General features: G+C 53.7%; 1 protein-coding gene and 2 long non-coding RNA genes across 5 annotated transcripts in view; 2 read left to right on the forward strand and 1 right to left on the reverse strand.

Annotated features, from left to right (window-relative positions):
* Nucleotides 1–17,700, forward strand: part of PPP1R37 (protein phosphatase 1 regulatory subunit 37) — a 53,783-nt gene that overhangs the window by 8,990 nt on the left and 27,093 nt on the right. The gene's annotated exons all lie outside the window — the stretch shown is intronic.
* LOC144337187 (uncharacterized) lies at nucleotides 1,777–12,522 on the reverse strand. The gene is made up of 4 exons (XR_013409920.1): nucleotides 12,408–12,522; nucleotides 8,026–8,152; nucleotides 2,762–4,761; nucleotides 1,777–1,924 (listed from the first exon to the last, which is right to left on the reverse strand). It is a non-coding gene; the product is annotated as an uncharacterized LOC144337187 (long non-coding RNA).
* Nucleotides 9,060–11,592, forward strand: LOC144337188 (uncharacterized). Its single transcript, XR_013409921.1, has 2 exons — nucleotides 9,060–9,931; nucleotides 10,794–11,592. It is a non-coding gene; the product is annotated as an uncharacterized LOC144337188 (long non-coding RNA).

Genomic DNA, 17,700 nt, shown 5'->3' on the forward strand with positions numbered 1-17,700 from the left:
CTAGCCTCATGTTGGCTAATAGCTGACACTTGACTTCACTGATTCTTCTTCAGATTGCTCTGAGCCCTCCCTCCACCAACAGGTTTGCCGTTGCCACTGTTTCCTATAGCACCTCTGAGATGACTGTTTTTCCCCTTCCCTTCTCTCCTTGGATCTCTGAGTCCCTTCCCTCGTGCTCCCCAAGCCAGTTTGTCCTTGGCCTGCTTGGGGCATCCTGCCCCTGCATGAGCTCTGGGAGGCGTGTGGGCTGTGAAGTCCAGTGACCTCCTCCAGTGACTTCACTTTCACAGTCCCTTCAGGTCTCACAGTACCCAGATCCAGAAAGCTCTACAGACCATCCCAGACCCCTCTGGTGGCTTAGTGCAATATCAGTGTCCTTCGGTCTTACAAAATCCAGAAAGTTCTGATTCTAAATCACATCTGGCCTAAGGGTTCCAGGAGGAGACTGGAGCCCGCAGCGGGCCTCGTTCCGTGTCTGAAATGGCAGTGACCCAGGAGGCAGCGCGGGAGCCCCCTGGGTGCCAGTCCCAGCTCTGCCCTTGGGCGAATCACCCAGCTTCCTTGCCTCAGTGTCCCCATTTGTATGGGGATTGATGATTAAATTAGCCTCTACTTGGAAAGCAGCTGGAACAGTAGCTGGCTGTTGCAGGCGTTCGTGAGGACATGGGGAAGTTGAATGAGGTGGCCGCTGCCCTGAACTTGACTGGTTCCTGCCTCCCCGGGCTGTAAGGGTTAGGCAGGTGGGGCCAACCTGCCTCATCTGGGTAGGATTGTCTGCCTGAGTATGATTTCGGCTCCTCCACGCTTGGGCTGTGTGGCCTTGGGCAAGTCCCTTGACCTCCCTGGACCACTTTCCCCATTTGTGAAGCCATTTTTCCAGATGAGGACTCTCTTTCAAAGGTTTTAGACTCTCTGGGAAGACCAGAGAGCCAGGCCTGGGGCCCACGCCAGCAGGAGCACACCGTACATCCAGTGTCTAGCTGATGCCACTCCTGTTACATCAGCTCCTCTGGGGCTGCGCCCACGTTAGACTCCTGGACTGGAGCCACACAGGAGGCTGGGGTCTGCTGTTTCAGCTTAGAGGAGGTGGGAGATGTGGAGGGGGTTCCCTAATTGCAGGAAGGGGGTTCAGAGGCTGGGTGCCAAAAGGAATGCGAGGGATCCATCATGCTTGGCTGTTTCCTACATTGAGTAGGAAGGTCTGTGAAGACAGGACCCATCTTTGTCTTGGCTCACCTGTGTCTCCAGCACCCTCTATGGTGCCTGGCCCTCCGCAGGCTCTCATACTGGATGAATTGGTGGTGGATGGAGGTACACAGTAGGCACTCGAAAGTTGTTCTCACCCTTTCCCTTCCTCTAGGCAGCTGGCACTGAGCGGTTGCCTCAAGGTGGGGGTGGAGGTTTGGAAGTGTCTGCTGACAGCCGCAGCCTGTCTTGCCGCATGTGACTTGCCGAGCCCCCATCTCCCTTCGCAGCGGAAGCCTGGGTCGGGAGCCCTGCAGTCAGATGCTCCCCTCAGGGCTGGTTGGGTTCCAGCTGGGAATGTGTTCCCTGGTTAGGTGGGCGGGCTCCTCTAGCAAGCTGGCGCTTGAGACCCACCGGGGTCGGACTCGTGTGCCACCTTCACACCCACCCCTCCCTCTCTCCATGGTCTCCGAGGCTTTCACCAGCTGCCGTCAGTGATGTAGTGAACTGCTCGCGTCCTGTGCAGCCTTCCCTTTTGCAAAGCAAAGGACTGTCAAAGCTGAACTCGCTTGGTTCCCCAGGACAACAGAGAGGGAGGGTGGGAGAGTGGGGCTGCCAAAAGGTGAAAGTGACTCTGCAGGGGTCATGCCTCCTGGTGGTGGTGATGGAGGTGTTGGTACTCACAGCTCCCATTTATGGAGCACTTACCAGGGCTAAGCTCTTTAAACGCATCGTTAATCTTGGAGGAGGAAACAAGCTCACAGAGGTGCCAAGGCCACACAGGTAGTAGAGGAGGAGCTGGGTTCTAGCCTGGCAGCTTGAATGGTTCTGATCCTCTGTCCTATTTCAAAAAGCCCCCAGGGCTCCACCGTAACTACAGGACAAAGTCCACACCCCTGGGCCTGGTGTGGGAGGCCTTTCCCAAAGAATATCCAGCCTCCTAGCTCAGGCGCCAGGCCCCTCGCTAGTCCCCTGCCCTTCCTGACCAACTCCTGTTACCCTCCCACGCCTAGACGCAGGCTCCTCTGCCTAGCATGCCCCTCACTAGTCCCCTGCCCTTCCTGACCAACTCCCATTACCCCTCCCACGCCTAGATGCGGGCTCCTCTGCCTAGCATGCCCCTCGCTAGTCCCCTGCCCTTCCCGACCAACTCCCGTTACCCGTTCCACGCTGCCTCCTGGGCAAGCCCTTCTCTAATCCCCTGACAAAGCTCTGCTCTGCTCTCTGGGTTCCCATGGTGCCTCCTCGCTCTGTTGTTACTTGTTCGGGCCCATCTCCCCTCCCTGGACCAGCGCTGCAGAGGGCTGCATCCTGTCCGTCTGGCTCCCGGGAGGACTGGAACCACTGAACGCCTCCAGGAACCTTAGGGACTCTGGGCAAAGTGGGGCTGCTGTTGGGCACCCAGGCCGGACGCCGCAAAGCCCTTGTAACCCAGGCACGGGGCTCAGGACAGTCGGGGAGCATAGGGTGTGGGGAAGGAAGATTTTGTTCACTGAGTCACTTTTTCCTGCATTCATTTCTTCATTCCTTGCCAACCAGCATCTATTTTGCCTCCACTTTGCTGTCCCCGCCATGCCAGGTGGAGGGGTCTCCCGACGGCTCTCCTGCTGCCTCTCCAGCCCGCTTCCCACCTAGCAGCCACAGCATTCTTGAAAAAGCAGACTTTGCTATTCCTGTTTCACATCACACTTTGTGACCTCCCTGCTGCCTTTCTCTCTGATCCAACGTCCCTGCAGCAGGTTAGGAAGCTCAGGTATAACCTGGCTCCTGCCACCATCGCCAGCCATGACCAAGATCACCTTGCCATGCACTCACTGGGTTCAAGCCATTGTGGATTCCTTTCAGTCCTAGAACATGGAGGCAGCTCCCCACATCCTCTCCTGGAAGGCTGGCCCCACCCACACAGCTGGCTCTGGCTAATCTTTCAGGTGCCAGCAAACCCTTCCTTCCTGGCCCTCCTAATGGGCTCTCCATCAGGTGGCCAGCGATCTGCTTATCTGTGGGCCTGCCGAAACTCTCGGCCCCGGACTGGAAGCATCACCAGGCAGTGGTGGCTTGGGTTTGGTGCCAGTGTATTCCCCAGTGCCCAGACCACGTGGCACTGGGCTTGGCTCTGGGCAGCCACACGGGCAGGTGGAGAAGGAAGTGGCATACAATGCTGGGTCTTAGTCCTTGCCATGAGCAGCTCGGAGAGTCCCTGGTCGAGAAAAGGAGGTGGGCAGAGAGGAGGAGGAGCTTTATGGAGGGGAGTACCAAGCCTGCCTTTGGTGTCCCCCCTGCCAGCCTGGTGGGAATGGCAGCGCAGGACTGGCAAACAGGCCTGTCTTTTCTGTTGACTTGCTGGGGGTCATAGGCCAGGACACTTGCCTTCGTAGGACGCCGCACCATTTAGGAAGTGATTGGACCCCAGGACCTCCTCCCGGTCATGGGATGGCAGGCAAGGTTCTGGTAACTGATCTGCCTTCTACCTTTGTGGCAGGTGACCTACTTCGCCATTCCCTGTGACCCGCGTGTCCCAGGTGTCAGGGGCAACTGGCCACCCAGCCAAGCCTCCATGACTCCGTTCTCACTCCCCTTCTGTCTCAGGCTTGGGATCCTTGCTTCCTGGCCTGGTTCTGTCTGCTGTGATCACAATGAACAGCCAGTGCTCCATTTCCCTGGAGGGCCACCTTCCTTGCTGTGCCTGGACCTGTGTTCCCCACTGGACTACAAGTCCCAGGGGGTCAGGGCCGGGGCTGTCTTGGTCCCTGCTGTGTCCCTTGCACAGCTCCAGGCACAGAGCAGTTCAGTGAATGTTGTTCCATTAAAATGGAGTTGGGGCTGGTGCTGGCAGAGCCGAGGGATGACGCCCTCATGGAGCCCAGCTTAGAGTGCCCAAGTCTGACAGTGGCCTGATCCTGTCTAGTCCTGAGGTGGAGCAGGCACCGGCAGGCGGGGCCCTCTGACTGAATGTCCTACCACCAGCTCTTAGGTCCAGGTGCTTGTGCTTACAGCCTTCTGGCGCAGTCAAAAGAATCCAGGGCTGGCACCGGCCCTTTCCTCATCTCAGGGGTGGAGGGGTAACCAGAGAGGGGTGGCACTTACCCAAGGATGCCTTGACACTGGGATCCAGGCTCCTGCTGCTCTCCTCGGCCACCTCTCCAGCTGTTTTTTTGTTTTGTTTTGTTTTTGGTTTTTTGTGGTTTTTTTTTTGAGATGGAGTTTCGCTCTTGTTGCCCAGACTGGAATACAGTGGCAGGATCTTGGCTTACTGAAACCTCTGCCTCGCAAGTTCAAGCAATTCTCATGCCTCAGCCTCCCAAATAGCTGGGATTACAGGCATGCGCTGCCACGCCCAGCTAAATTTTTGTATCTTTAGTAGAGACAGGGTTTCACCATGTTGGCCAGGCTGGTCTTGAACTCCTGACCTCAAATGATCCACCCACCTCGGCTTCCCAAAGCGTTGGGATTACAGGCGTGAGCACCCAGCCTGTTTGTTTTGAGATGAGGTCTTGCTCTGTCGCCCTGGCTGGAGTGCAGTAATGTAATCCTAGCTCACTGCAGCCTCCACCTCCCAGGCTCAAGTGATCCTCTTGCCTCAGCCTCCAAATTAGCTAGAACCACAGGCACAAGCCACTACACCTGGCTGATTTTCTTACTTTTAATTGTTTTGTAGAGATGGGGTTGCACTATGTTGCTGAGGCTTCATTGTGCTTTTGATTTGCATTTCCTTATGGCTGACGATGTTGAGCATCTTTTTATATGCCTACTGAACACTTGTGTATCTTCTTTGGAGAAATGTCTTTTTAGTTCTTTTGCCCATTTTTAAATTGAGCCAGCCAGGCACAGTGATTCATGCCTGTAATTCCAGCACTTTGGGAGGCCGAAGAGTTCGAGACCAGCCTGGGCAACATAGCAAGACCTGGTCTCTATTAAAAAAGGGGGGGCCAGGCACAGTGGCTCACAATTGTAATCCCAGCACTTTGGGAGGTCAAGGTGTACAGATCATTTGAGCCCAGGAGTTCAAGACCAGCCTGGACAACATGGTGAGACCCCATCTCTATAAAAAAAAATTATAAAATTAGCCAGGCCTGGTGGCTCATGCCTGTAGTCCCAGCTACCTTGGAGTCTAATGTGGGAGGATTGCTTGAGCCCTGGAGGTTGAGGCTGCAGTGAGCTGTTATCTTGCCACTGGACTCCAGCCTAGGTGACAGAGGGAGACCCTGTCTCAAAAATAAATAAATAAATAAATAAATAAATAGTTTGTCCCTTTATTATTGAGTTGTGAGAGTTCTACATATATGTATCCCGGATGCAGGACTTCTTAGCTGAGCGATTTGCACCACCTGGGATGTTTTCAGTGTGTAATGCCAGTGCATTTCCTTCCCGTCTCTTCTCTCTGGCTACATTCACAGCCACAGCTAGATAAAAATAAAGCTGTGAGGATACTGTAGATACAGTTGAATATCCTGCTTTTGCACTTCATTTTTCTGTTTTTTTAGAAAGCATGATTTAAAGTACATCATTGGGCTGTTGTAATTCATTCTAGCCATTTCTGCATTGCTGAGCATTTAGGTCTTTTCCAGTTTTCAGTTGCATCAATAATGCAATGATGTTCGTCCTTGTCCATAAATCTTCATGTTCATCACATGGGTAGCCTTCTCAGAAAAAATTCTTAGAAGGTGATTTTACCAGGTCAAAGGGAAGGAACATTGGAAGTCTCAGATACCGACTGTGCCCACGTTGGATAGTGAGTGTTGAGGGCTAGGGTTCTGTCGTTATAGTCACCACTGTAGCTTTAGATTTTTTTATGAGACAGGGTCTCTCTCTTTTTTTCTGCTTCTTGGTTTAAACCATGGCCAGAGACAGGGTCTCAATCTGTCACTCAGGCTGGAGTGCAGTGGCGCGATCTTGGCTCACTGCATCCCCCACTTCCCAGGCTCAAGCCATTCTCCTGCCTCAGCCTCCCAAGTAGCTGGGATTATAGGCGCGCACCACCACACCCGGCTAATTGTTGTAGTTTTAGTAGAGACAGGGTTTCACTGTTGGCCAGGTTGGACTCAAACCCCTGACCTCAGGTGATCTACCTGCCTCAGCCTCCCAAAGTGCTGGGATTATAGGCGTGAGTCACTGCGCCTGGCCAGATTTGTTTTTTAAATGATTGAATGAATACTATTTGCATGTGGGTGCCTTGATGTTAAGATGGTGTCTTGTTTTAGTGAGCGTTCTTTTGACTATCAGTTAACTTCGGTTTTGTTTTGTTTTGTTTTGTTTTGTTTTTAGTGGAGTTTCACTCCTGTGGCCCAGGCTGGAGTGCAGTGTCACGATCTCCGCTCATCACAACCTCAGCCTCCCGGGTTCAAGCAATTCTCCTGCCTCAGCCTCCTGAGTAGCTAGGATTACAGGCATGCACCACCACACCCATCTAATTTTGCATTTTTTGTAGAGACAGGGTTTCTCCATGTTGGTCAGGCTGGTCTCAAACTCCTGACCTCAGGTGATCCACCCGCCTTGGCCTCCCAAAGTCTGGGATGACAGGTGTGTGCCACCGCTCCCAGCCTTTTTGTGTTTTTTGTAGAGATGAGGTCTCGCTATGTTGCCCAGGATGGTCTCGAACTCCTGGCCTCAAGTGATCCTCCTGTCTCGGCCTCCCAAAGTGCTGGGATTGCAGGCATGAGCCACTGTGCCTGACCTAACCTGTTTATTGTTAACATGTTACATGGTTTTGGGAATTGGTTCTTCATGACCTTTGCCTATTTTTGTTTTCGGACCTTTTATGAGGACTCCTTCTCTATTGAAGATAGATATAATTGTATTGTGCACATATATTTGTCCTCATTTATCATTTGTCTTGCAGGAAACGTGGGGGTAGGGGGGCAGGACACTAAAAAGAAGCACTTTCTCTTCTCTGCTATTTCACTGAGTCTTCATAGGAAAGCCCTATCTCAGTGTGAACAGCTTGGGATGGAGGAACACAGGGCTGGGGGCTTCAGAGAGGGCAGAGGAGACAGTGGCAGCATAGGCCTTGGAAGCCCTGCAGTGTAGGAGAGAGGGTGCTTTAGTGGAGGCCCAGCCTGGGAAAAGGGTTAGCAGGTTAGTGGGTCCACTGTAACCACAACTCCAGCCCCGTTTGCTGAGCACCAGACTGAGCAACCCGGTGAACCTGTTGGTGCCCCACATTTTTGTAGATAAGAAAACTGCTACTTGGGGTCATTGGTCACTTGCTGAGGTCATACTCCTTTGCAGAAGATGGCAGAAGCCAGAGCAGTCCTGCCTGGGTCCCTGGACACATCCAGCCCACCATAGCTATGGAGGCTCAGCACGTCCCAGGAGTCTCAAGTTTCAGCAGGAGCCCAGACTCCCTCATCTCCCACGGCCATGGCCACCACATCGTCAGTACCCTCTGTATGAGGGTCCCATGTGTCATGTACTGTTTCCTTCCAGTAGCTTCCTGACCCTTCAGTAATACCATTCTTTGCCCTGAGGATCTGTCGCCCACTTGCAGCCTCAGCTCTGCTGCCCCTCTGCCCCATTGGAGGGTCCTCAGAGCTGACTCTTCCCTCTGTCTGGAAGGGTGGCCTGGACTTTTGTGTGGCTCCTGTTGGCTTATGACCTCGTGTCCCCCTCCAGTGTAAGCTTCTTGAGATGAGATGTCTGGCTATTTTGTTCACTTATGTAGCCTGGCACCTAGAATAGAGCCTGGCATAGAATAGACACTAGATAAATATTTGAAGGAATTAATGTCCTTTTTTTTTTTTTTTTTTTTTTGTTGGGGACAGTCTTGTCTCCCAGGTTGCAATGCAGTGGCGCAGTCATGGCTCACTGCAGCCTAGATCTCCTGGGCCCAAGTGATACTCCTGCCTCAGCCTTCTTAGTAGCTGGGACCACAGGCACATACCACCACACCTGGCTAATTTTTGGATTTTTTGTAGAGACAGGGTTTCCCTGTGTTGCCTAGGCTGGTCTCAAATTCCTGGGCTCAAGTGATCTTCCTGCCTTGGCTTCCCAGAGTGCTGGAATTACAGCCGTGAGCCATCCCATCTGGCCACATTTCTTACTTTTACTCAGCTTTTAGGTCTCAGTTGAAATGTTCCTTTCTCTTATGGGTCTTTTCTAACTATTCCTCCAAATCTGAATTTGTATCCCCTCTGTTTTTCCCTGTAATATACGCTTTCTTCTTATAACTGGTAAATTTTTGTGTGATTTGTTTGCCTTCCTCACAGTCAGTCCTTGAGGGCAGGGACCAGCCCTGTTCTGTTCACGGCTGTCTGCGTAGCCCAGGTTGTTGCGTAAAGAATGAATGAATGTGTTCATTAGTTCCCAAACAGACCTCTGAGAGTTGGTGGCATTACCCTCTTGTTATGGATGAAGAAGGTGAGGATGAGCAGTAAGAAATCCCAAGCACCTGATTTCCATCACTGGAGGCTTTGCTGGACCAGTAAACAGCTTACAGTTTATAAAATTCCAAACTAAAGCACTCCCAAAGCCTCTGAATTCAGATGGCCATCTGGTACCCATGACCAGAAGCCTGAGGCAGGTGGCCTGAAATAGCCTGCTTGGTTCTGGCAGGACTGAATGTCTCCCGATGAGCACTGGGCTTTCCTCAGAGGCCCCCTTTCCCCAGCCTGGCCCTGTCACCTACTGAGGACTTGGGTGGGTGGCAGTGCTAGGAAGCGTTGATCCACTAAATGACTCAGCAAACCCTTGTCAAGCACCTTGATGCCCCCAGCTCTGCTGAGTCCTCTGCCAGATTGTCTTGCCTGCTTCATTTGACCCTGACAGTGATCTTCAGTTCCCCAAGGCTCCGAGGGCTCTTTCTCCTCTGAACCTTTGCATATGCTGTTCTCTCTGTTGCAACACTCTTCTCCCTCCCTTCTGCTTTTTAATTATTATTATTAGTTTTTTTTTTTTTTTTTTTTTTAATTTAGACAGAGTCTCACTCTGTCGTCCAGACTGGAGTACAGTAGTGCAATCTCGGCTCACCACAACTTCTGCCTCCCAGGTTCAAGTGATTCTCCTGCCACAGCCTCCTGAGTAGCTGGGATTAGAAGTGCGCACCACCATGCCCGGCTGACTTTTGTATTTTTTTTAGTAGAGATGGGGTTTTGCCTTGTTGGCCAGGCTGGTCTCGAACTGCTAACCTCATGTGATCCGCCTGCCTCAGTCTCCCAAAGTACTGGGATTACAGGCATGGGCCACCTTGCCCGGCCCATTTATCTTCTTGGCATATGGAATGTGTATGTAATGTACATGTAAGTTGTTGAAGTGTAATATGTTGAAGACCTGTGAGCCTTCTTCCCAATTTCAGAGTGAGAACATTGCCATTAACTCACCACTGCCTCTGGGTGGGTAGAGGGAGCCCACTGTCCTGACTGTCGTCATTGTCATTCTGTGTGTTTTATTTTTTGAGGGGAGGGGAACAGGTGTATCAGGTTTAGTATAAAGGGAAAGGGTCATCAGGTGGCCTTTTTAAGAGTTTTATCAACCATGTCTGCATGCTGAAAAGCATGGTGTTTAGCTCTGCCTGTTTTTGAGTTTCATAAACATGGTATTGTGTTGTGAGTAAATTCCTGGGTCTTGCTTTTTCTTTTTTTTTTTTTCTTTTGAGACAGTCTCGCTCTGTCACCCAGGCTACAGTGCCGTGGCACAATCTCTGCTCACTGCACCTCTGCATCCCGAATTCAGGCTATACTCCTGCCTCAGCCTCCCGAGTAGCTGGGATTACAGGCTCCTGCCACGAGGCCTGGCTAATTTTTTTGTATTTTTAGTAGAGACGGGTTTCACCATGTCGGTCAGGCTGGTTGCGAACTCCTAATCTTAAGTGATCCACCCGCCTCGGCCTCCCAGAGTGCTGGGATTACAGGCATCGATTCCATCTGATACATTTTACCTGGGGTGCTGGGATTACAGGCCTGGCATTACCTTCTGATACATTTCACCTGGGGCGTGAGCAAGACTTTCGCTAGAGTCTGGAGCTAGAAGCAGAATTGCCGGTCATAATTGATGAGTATGTTTGGCTTTTCAAGGTAATGCCAGTCTTTCTGAAATGGCTCTCACCTCCTTTTGCCTGACTGATTCCTGCTCACTCTCCAAGAGTCTCCTTCCTGGCTGTCTGTCTTTCAGCACCTGCTTAGGGGAGTGCCTGCTGTGTGCCTGGTGTAGTTATGTTCTAGGGGACAATGCGAACGAGACTCACAGTCCCTGCCCTCCAGTGGCCAGTGATGTTAGATGGTCCCTCTTTCAGGAAGCCCCAACCCCTAGTCTGGGTTAGGGTTTCCTTTGCCCCAGCTCTGCCTACTCTGGCTTGTCACTGTCTGGGGATGAGTCTGCCTTCCCGACTGGACTAGGACCCCTGTGTGGACAGAGGCCAGGGTTAGGGTGATCTTGGACGCTGTTTCCAGCGTGACCCTGCCCGGGGCACAGAGCAGGTGCTGGGTGAAGCAGGTACTGTTGAGCTTGAGGCAGTTGGGATCAAGAGGAAGAAATGGATTCCAGTATCCAGGATCTGAACCCCAAGGCCATGTGAGCCCAAAGCCTCATACTTTCCCTAATGCCTGAGTGTCCAAGATTCCTTTACCTGTGCTGGGCTCTGTGGCAGAGGGAGGGGTCACGGCTCCTGCCCTCGACAGCTTAGAGAAGAGTCAGTGCCTAACTACACACCCCTTCCATAGTGTGCAGGGCTGATGTGAGGCCCACCCGGCCCTCTGGGAGCTCGAGTGTTGGCGTGTTTTTTCTGAAGCGGGTAAGGGCAGGAAGATGTGCATTACCCTTACAAAAAAGTAGAAAAGGCCAGCCTTCTCCTGCAGTCCCAGAGCACTTAGGGCTGTATAGGGGCCACCGTGGGCCCGTAGATCCATAACAGGAATCATAATAGCTAGCGTTGGTGGAACGCCCACTGGGTGCCACGCATGGCGTTGAGCCCTCCGTGCATCAGCTAGTTTTATCCCATCCATATCCCACGAGGTAGATGGAATTGCTGCCCCATTTTACCAATGAAGGAGAGATCCAGCTCCCCACAGCTAGTCAGTGGCAAATCTGAACTTCCCTCCTAGGCAGCCAGAGCCCAGCCCCTGCCCTGCACAATGGTACAGAGCCTGTCTGCAGGCACCGTGCATCCAGAGAGCTTTGCCTCCTGTCCTCTTGACTCTTCATGGCAAGGCTGGAAATGGGTAGATGGAGGAACAGAGTTACTTGGCCCCAGTGCCGCCTCTGATTTGAGGAGGCAGGGTCAGCCCTGGGCCGTCGCTCCCTTTGTCCCTGAGTCTGCATTCCCCTCCACCCTGCGAGCTCCCTCAGAGAGTTCTCTCTGCCCCCTCACCACTCTTGGTGCTTATTTATCCCCAGGTCTTCACTTCGGCACCCTCAGGTGCCCAGCCCTGGGTAAATATTTGTCTCAGGGCAGACAGGAGTGGGTGTGGCCACTGTTTCTGAGCCCGGGGGCAGGTGGAGGTAGCAGGTGGGGTGGTGATTGGCGGGCCCCTGGCTGCAACTGGCTCTGCTTGCTCTTTGCTCATCCAGCACCTGCTCTCCCGGGCGCTGCTGAGGCGTTGGGCCCTGCAATAACAGGGACTTCCGTTTGCCACGCGCCAGCCTCTTGTAAAGCACTAGACGCTTTACACAAGAGAGCTCAGTGGCTGCTTTTAGAGAAGGCTTTGTGTGTCAGTCTCAGTCTCATTGGCTCCATTTTGCAGATGAGGAGACTCAGCCATGAAGAGTTGAGAGCCATTGCTCGTGACAGTTGGAGTCTGTTCAGTTATCAGGGCCAGAATCTACTTGGGGCCACAGGAGGTGAATGAGGGTGTTCATTGGATGGAGGCCAGGCCTCTGCGTGTTCCCAGGGATCCTGAAAGCCGGCAGGAACCAGGTCTGCCACCTGCTCTCTGGACCACATGCACTCCTTGTTCCTCTTTCTCTCTTCAGAACTTCTTCCACTGGGCTGGCCATGGGCCACACAAGCCCAGCCCTCCTGGTGTCTGGAACAGGATCCCCCAGTCCAGCCCCCTGACCCGGGCAGCTCATGCAAGCTTAGCTAGGACCCCCACATCCTCCCTGTCAAATGGGCGGTAGAGGGCCAGCCCACACTTGTTGGGGTGGAGGGCATTTTTTAGAGAAGGAGGCTCTGCAGACACCCCCAAATAGGCACCCCCAAGTACAAGGTCTGACTGCAAAGGCCATGCCCTCACTAGGTTGCTGTTTCATGTATTTAGAAGGTGCATTCACAGGCTGGGCATAGTGGCTCACACCTGTAATTCTAGCACTTTGGGAGTCGAGGCAGGAGGATCGCTTGAGGCCAGGAGTTCAAGACCACCCTGGGCAACAAGTGAGACCTTTCATCTCCACAAAAAGTAAAAAATTAAATTTTCAAAAGGTGCATTCACACTGCAAGGCAGAAAGTCACCAGTGTCCTCAGATGTATACATCCCTTTGGGAAGCTCCTTCCAAGTTGGGGGCTTGTGGAGGCCACAGAGGACCCCCCCTAATTCCCCCTGCACATCCCAGCAGAAAGTCCTGGGCTAGGGGACACTCTTGGGCACTTGTGTTCTGGGGGTGTTATTAGTCTCCACCACAGGATTGGTTGTGTTTTCTTACTGGTTCAGGCATGCATTCAGCCAGTATTGAGCTCAGTGCCCAGTCCTGTACTGGGGACACAGCAGTGGCAAGACAAACCTAGCCCTGCCTTCCAGGCTTACTGTCCAGAGAGAGGGAGGTGTGGGAGACAAGTTGGCCAACCAGCAAACAGTGCCACTGCAGATCGAGAGAAGGGTCTGGAAGGAAATAAACCAAGGCTGGAACAGAGGAGACAGTGGTGAGGCTGGTGGGTAGGTACCTGGCTTGAGTCAGGATATTGGATGCCTTAAACTATTGGGTGAGGCACGGGGTCCATCAGCCAGATGAGGTGGACTTTGAAGTCGGGCCTGCCTGTGATATGTGTCCTTGGCATGTGCTCCATCTCCCTGCGCCTCAGTTTCCTCCTTTGGAAAGGGTGGGGGAGGGATAGCTGTACCCCAAACCATGGCGTGAACGGAAAGATCAAGGGTTTGGCTAAGAGTAAGGATTGTGGAGCCATAGACTGCTCAGGCTCAAATCCCAGCTCTGACTTTTACTGGTTCTGTGGCCTTAGGTAGGTTCTTCAGTTTCCTCATTTGGAATGGGGATAATAAACCCTACCTGTCTTAGGGTTGTTGAAGAGAGTAAATGAGGTAGTATATGTAAGTGCTTGCCATTGCTCGTAATAATTATTTATTATTAAAAGTTGCGGCTACGCGCGGTGGCTCACGCCTGTAATCCCAGCACTTCGGGAGGCTGAGGCGGGTGGATCACTTGAGGTCAGGAGTTCGAGACCAGCCCGGCCAACATGGTGAAACCCCACTAAAAGTACAAAATTAGCCTGGCGTGGTGGTGGGCACCTATAATCCCAGCTACTCGGGAGGCTGAGGGAGGAGAATCGCATGAACCCAGGAAGCGGAAGTTGCAGTGAGCTGAGATTGTGCCACCTCACTCCAGCCTGGGTGACAAGAGTGAGACTCCGTCTCAAAAAAAAAGTTGCGTGTCGCACGGGGAGACTCGAGTGCTTAGCACACTGACTGGGGACCCAGGGATTAAGGCCTTGACTTTCCCTTTCATCCAAGCCTGCCATTGGCCTTACCATGCACCTGCTGTATGTGAGGCACTGTGGCATGAGGGAAGTTGCGCCCGATCTGCCTTGTTCCTTCCATCCCAAGAGACTTGGAAAGCTGTGGGTGTGTTCTGACCACATCTGTTTCTGTAACAGGATCTTCAGCTGGGGCAGGCAGCTGGGAAGGTCAGGATGAGGGGAAGGGAAGACAGGCCTGTGGCACCTGCCATCTGCACCCTTCACTGGAGTGGGCAGGCCCTGCCCACATCCCTGCCTGAGGCCTGGGGTCTAGAGGCCTGGCTCCTTGTTGGTTATGTAAGCCCAGCCCGCCCCCTGCAGCTGGCCGTCCTGCAGCACGTGGCCATGGCACCTGCCGGCTGGATGGTAGTGTCTCCCTGCCAGGAAGGGCAGAGAACAACTCCTCTCACCCAGGAAACTGCAGGACTCATGGCCCCTCAGCAGGCCTGAGGAGGGCATGGGGGTCTGAGAGGAAAGGACCAGCCATCCCAGCCTCTCCTGAGCAGGCTGACTTTCCAGGACGCATTGCGGGCTCCCTTCCTTCCAGCCCGTGGTTCTCTGGGGAGAAGGGAAGGGTGGACGTTGTCTTTGTTTCCCAGAGTGAGTCAGTGCATTCGTTCATTCACAGACTCACAGCGACAGACACCACAGTGATGTCCCTAGACTCAGGGAGCCCTTGGTCTAGGACAGAAAACCAGCAAGTAGATCCGTAGAGATTGGGATGTGTCCAGTGAGGAGGCAGAGCGTTGCCTGGGTGTGTGTGGGGGAGGGGGGTGGGGGTGCTGCTACAGAAAGGGGTCAGGAGAGGCTGCTCAGAGGTGACTTTTTTTTTTTTTTTTTTTTTTTTTTGAGGCGGAGTTTTGCTCTTTTTGCCCAGACGGGAGTGCAGTGGCGTGATCTCGGCTCACTGCAACCTCCATCTCCCAGCTCAAGCAATTCTCCTGTCTCAGCCTCCTGAGTACCTGGGATTACAGGCACGTGGCACCACATCCGGCTAATTTTTGTATTTTTAATAGAGATGGGGTTTCCCCATGTTGGTCAGGCTGTTTCTCGAACTCCTGACCTCAAGTGATGCACCCGCCTCAGCCTCTCAAAGTGCTGGGATTATAGGCGTGAGCCATCACGCCGGGCCAGGAGGTGACTTTTGAGTTGAGACCTGAATGGCAAGTCAGCTGCGGGTTAAGCTGCAGGAGGGAGGGAAGCGCTCAGAGGGAGGGAAGAACAGTTGCAGACAGGAGGCAGGAACAGGTCACAGAGCCTGCAGAGGGGCTGAGGAGGTGTGCACGAGCCGAGGGTGAGCCCAGGCGGAGGGCTGGCGTCAGGGGGCCTTGTCCAGGGCTGAGGAGTTGAGGTTTTACTCTCAGTGCAGGGACAGGCGGTGCCGAGTGAAAACCTGTGGCAGCCATTGGCCTGCTCCTTGGCACGGTCTCCTAAGCTGATTGTGCGCCTGCTTTGGGTCTGAATGGCAGGGAAGGCACAGGATGTGGGTTTTCCTTCCATGGTGGGAGGTGATCTCAGGGAGTCTCCCTGCAGGTCTCCACCAGGTCTCCTGTGTGCCTGCCATGGGCATGCAGTTCTGAAGGACTGACTGGTGGTGGGAAACCCAGCCTGGAGATTGTCCCAGCCATCCCGCCCGAGGCAGGGACAGGCCAGTGGGGCCACCTGAGCAAAGGCTTAGGGCAGCTGGTAGACCGGGCTGCAAGAGTGAGGCCGTGGAGTTAGTCCTAGAGCAGCACCTGGCAGGAGCCTGGCTTCGTAAGCCAGTGCTCGTCCTTGGCATTGTTGACTCAGTGGCTCAGCTGATGAGCCCGAGGCTGCTGGGGAAGGTGCCCTCCACAGCCTTACAGCTCCAGCCCCCGCGTGATCCGCGTTTCACAGGCCTCTGGGTTACTGAGAGGCTGGTGGGGGTGGAGGTGCCTGACGGTTGTTCACTGGGAAGAAGAACTCACCACCAGTGTCCCTTCGTTTTTCTCAAGGAGTCGCAGGCAGAGGTTTTTCCGAACAGGCTCAGCAGTCAGAAGTCCCTGCCTGGGCTTCCCACTGCCTACACAGGCAGCTGCAGCCCTCCCCTCAGGCTGGCCGGTGTCACTGCCCCATTCTATGTCCAGGCCTCCCGGCACCCAGCCGCTGTCCCCACGAGTGCCCGGAGGAACTCCCAGTTTAGCAGGGGAGAGGGTTCCCCAGTGCAGAGTGGGCGAGGAGCCCGGGACCTGTGACCTGTGTCACAGGGCATCTGAGGACGTTGCTCCTGGAAGGTAGGTGCGTGGCCACAGAGGTGACTTTGGGGTCTTATTTAGGAGGCTGACTCGGAAGGTCCTAGTGGCTCGGCAGTGCAAGAGGAGGATCCCCACGGTGTGTGGCCTGTGTGGTCACCCAGGGCTGTGGCCTCTCTGACTCTCCTCTTCTTTGTCTTGGGTTGGGGGTCCCGGCCGTGTCCCCTTCCCAGGGATGCACTAAGGTTTCGGTGAGCTCAGGCATGTCAAGGGGTTGCCTGAGGTAACTGCGTAGTAAATGACAGCTGTTGGTGGGCTCCCTGGTGAACGTTGGGACACCACAGTTACGGACTTGTGCCAGGAGCCCCAGCTTCCTGCCACCCCTCACCATGTGCCTCAGAGTTCTCCTTTGACAAGCCTCCATCTGGCTGTCCTGTCCCTCAGGGGTGGGCATGAGGCCCAAGTTCCTTCCTTCCTTTAGCCCACGTTCACTGAGCACCTGCTGGCCGGGCCCCAGGGAGCCACCCAGGTGGCTGCCCCACAGCCGGACTGGGCTTTATAACTGATGCTGTCATGAGAGACTGGCCTTGGTGCCAGATCTCCCTCCCGGCCCAGCTGCCGCCTCTGGGCTTCTTGTGGGCCACCACCTCTGAGCAGCTGCTGCCTTTTTTTTTTTTTTCTCATTTAACTTTTTGTTTTGTTTTTTGGGTTTTTGAGATGGAGTCTCATTCTGTCACCCAGGCTGGAGTGGTGTGATCTCACTCACGGCAGCCTCCACCTCCTGGGTTCAAGTGATTGTCCCGTCCTAGCCTCCCGAGAAGCTGGGATTACAGGCACATGCCAGAATGCCTGTCTAATTTTTTTTTCTTTTTTTTTTTTTGAGACAGTCTTGCTCTCTGTCACCCAGGCTGGAGTGCAGTGGCGTGATCTCGGCTCACTGCAGCCTCTGCTTCCCAGGTTCAAGCGATTCTCCTGCCTCAGCCTCCTGAGTGGCTGGGATTACAGGCATGTGTCACCACACCTGGCTAATTTTTGTGTTTTGTAGAGATGGGGTTTTGCCCTGCTGGCCAGGCTGGTCTCCAACTCCTGACCTCAAGTGATCCGCCCACCTTGGCCTCCCAAAGTGCTGGGATCACAGGCATGAGCCACTGTGCCTGGCCCATTTAACTGTTTTTTGATGGACATTTTCAGACACAACAAAGTAGGAGTATAATGAGCCTGATGGACGACCCACTTTCCGGCTTCAGAATTGATGACTATGTGGTCAGTCTGTTCCCATCTATCCCCATGCCACTCTCACCCGCATTATTTTGCAGCAGCTCTAACATAGCTATCATTTTACCTATACATTGCTTCTGAAACAGTGGGAACACTCCACCCCAAGCCAGCACTCTCTGTCCTCCACTGTCATCTGCCCAGGCCCAGGATCAGACCACTGGAAAAGTGGCCAGCTAGGGCTGGGCTCTCTGGCTCTGCACACATGAGAGGTAGCTGGGTGTGGTGCTCAGAGAAGAGCCAGCTCCACCCACCAGCCCCCGGCACAGCCTTTCTGTTTGAGGGAGGCTGCCGCCCCAGGAGGGGCTTTAGGGACTGCCAGTAAGCCCAGAGAAGGGACTGGGGTCCTCTTTGTTCCTGCTTCCCGGCTGCTTCACTGGCTGCTCCATCTCTGTGTTCATTAGCTTTTAAATG

This window comes from Macaca mulatta, chromosome 19 (assembly GCF_049350105.2).
Source record: "Macaca mulatta isolate MMU2019108-1 chromosome 19, T2T-MMU8v2.0, whole genome shotgun sequence".
NCBI lineage: Eukaryota > Metazoa > Chordata > Mammalia > Primates > Cercopithecidae > Macaca > Macaca mulatta.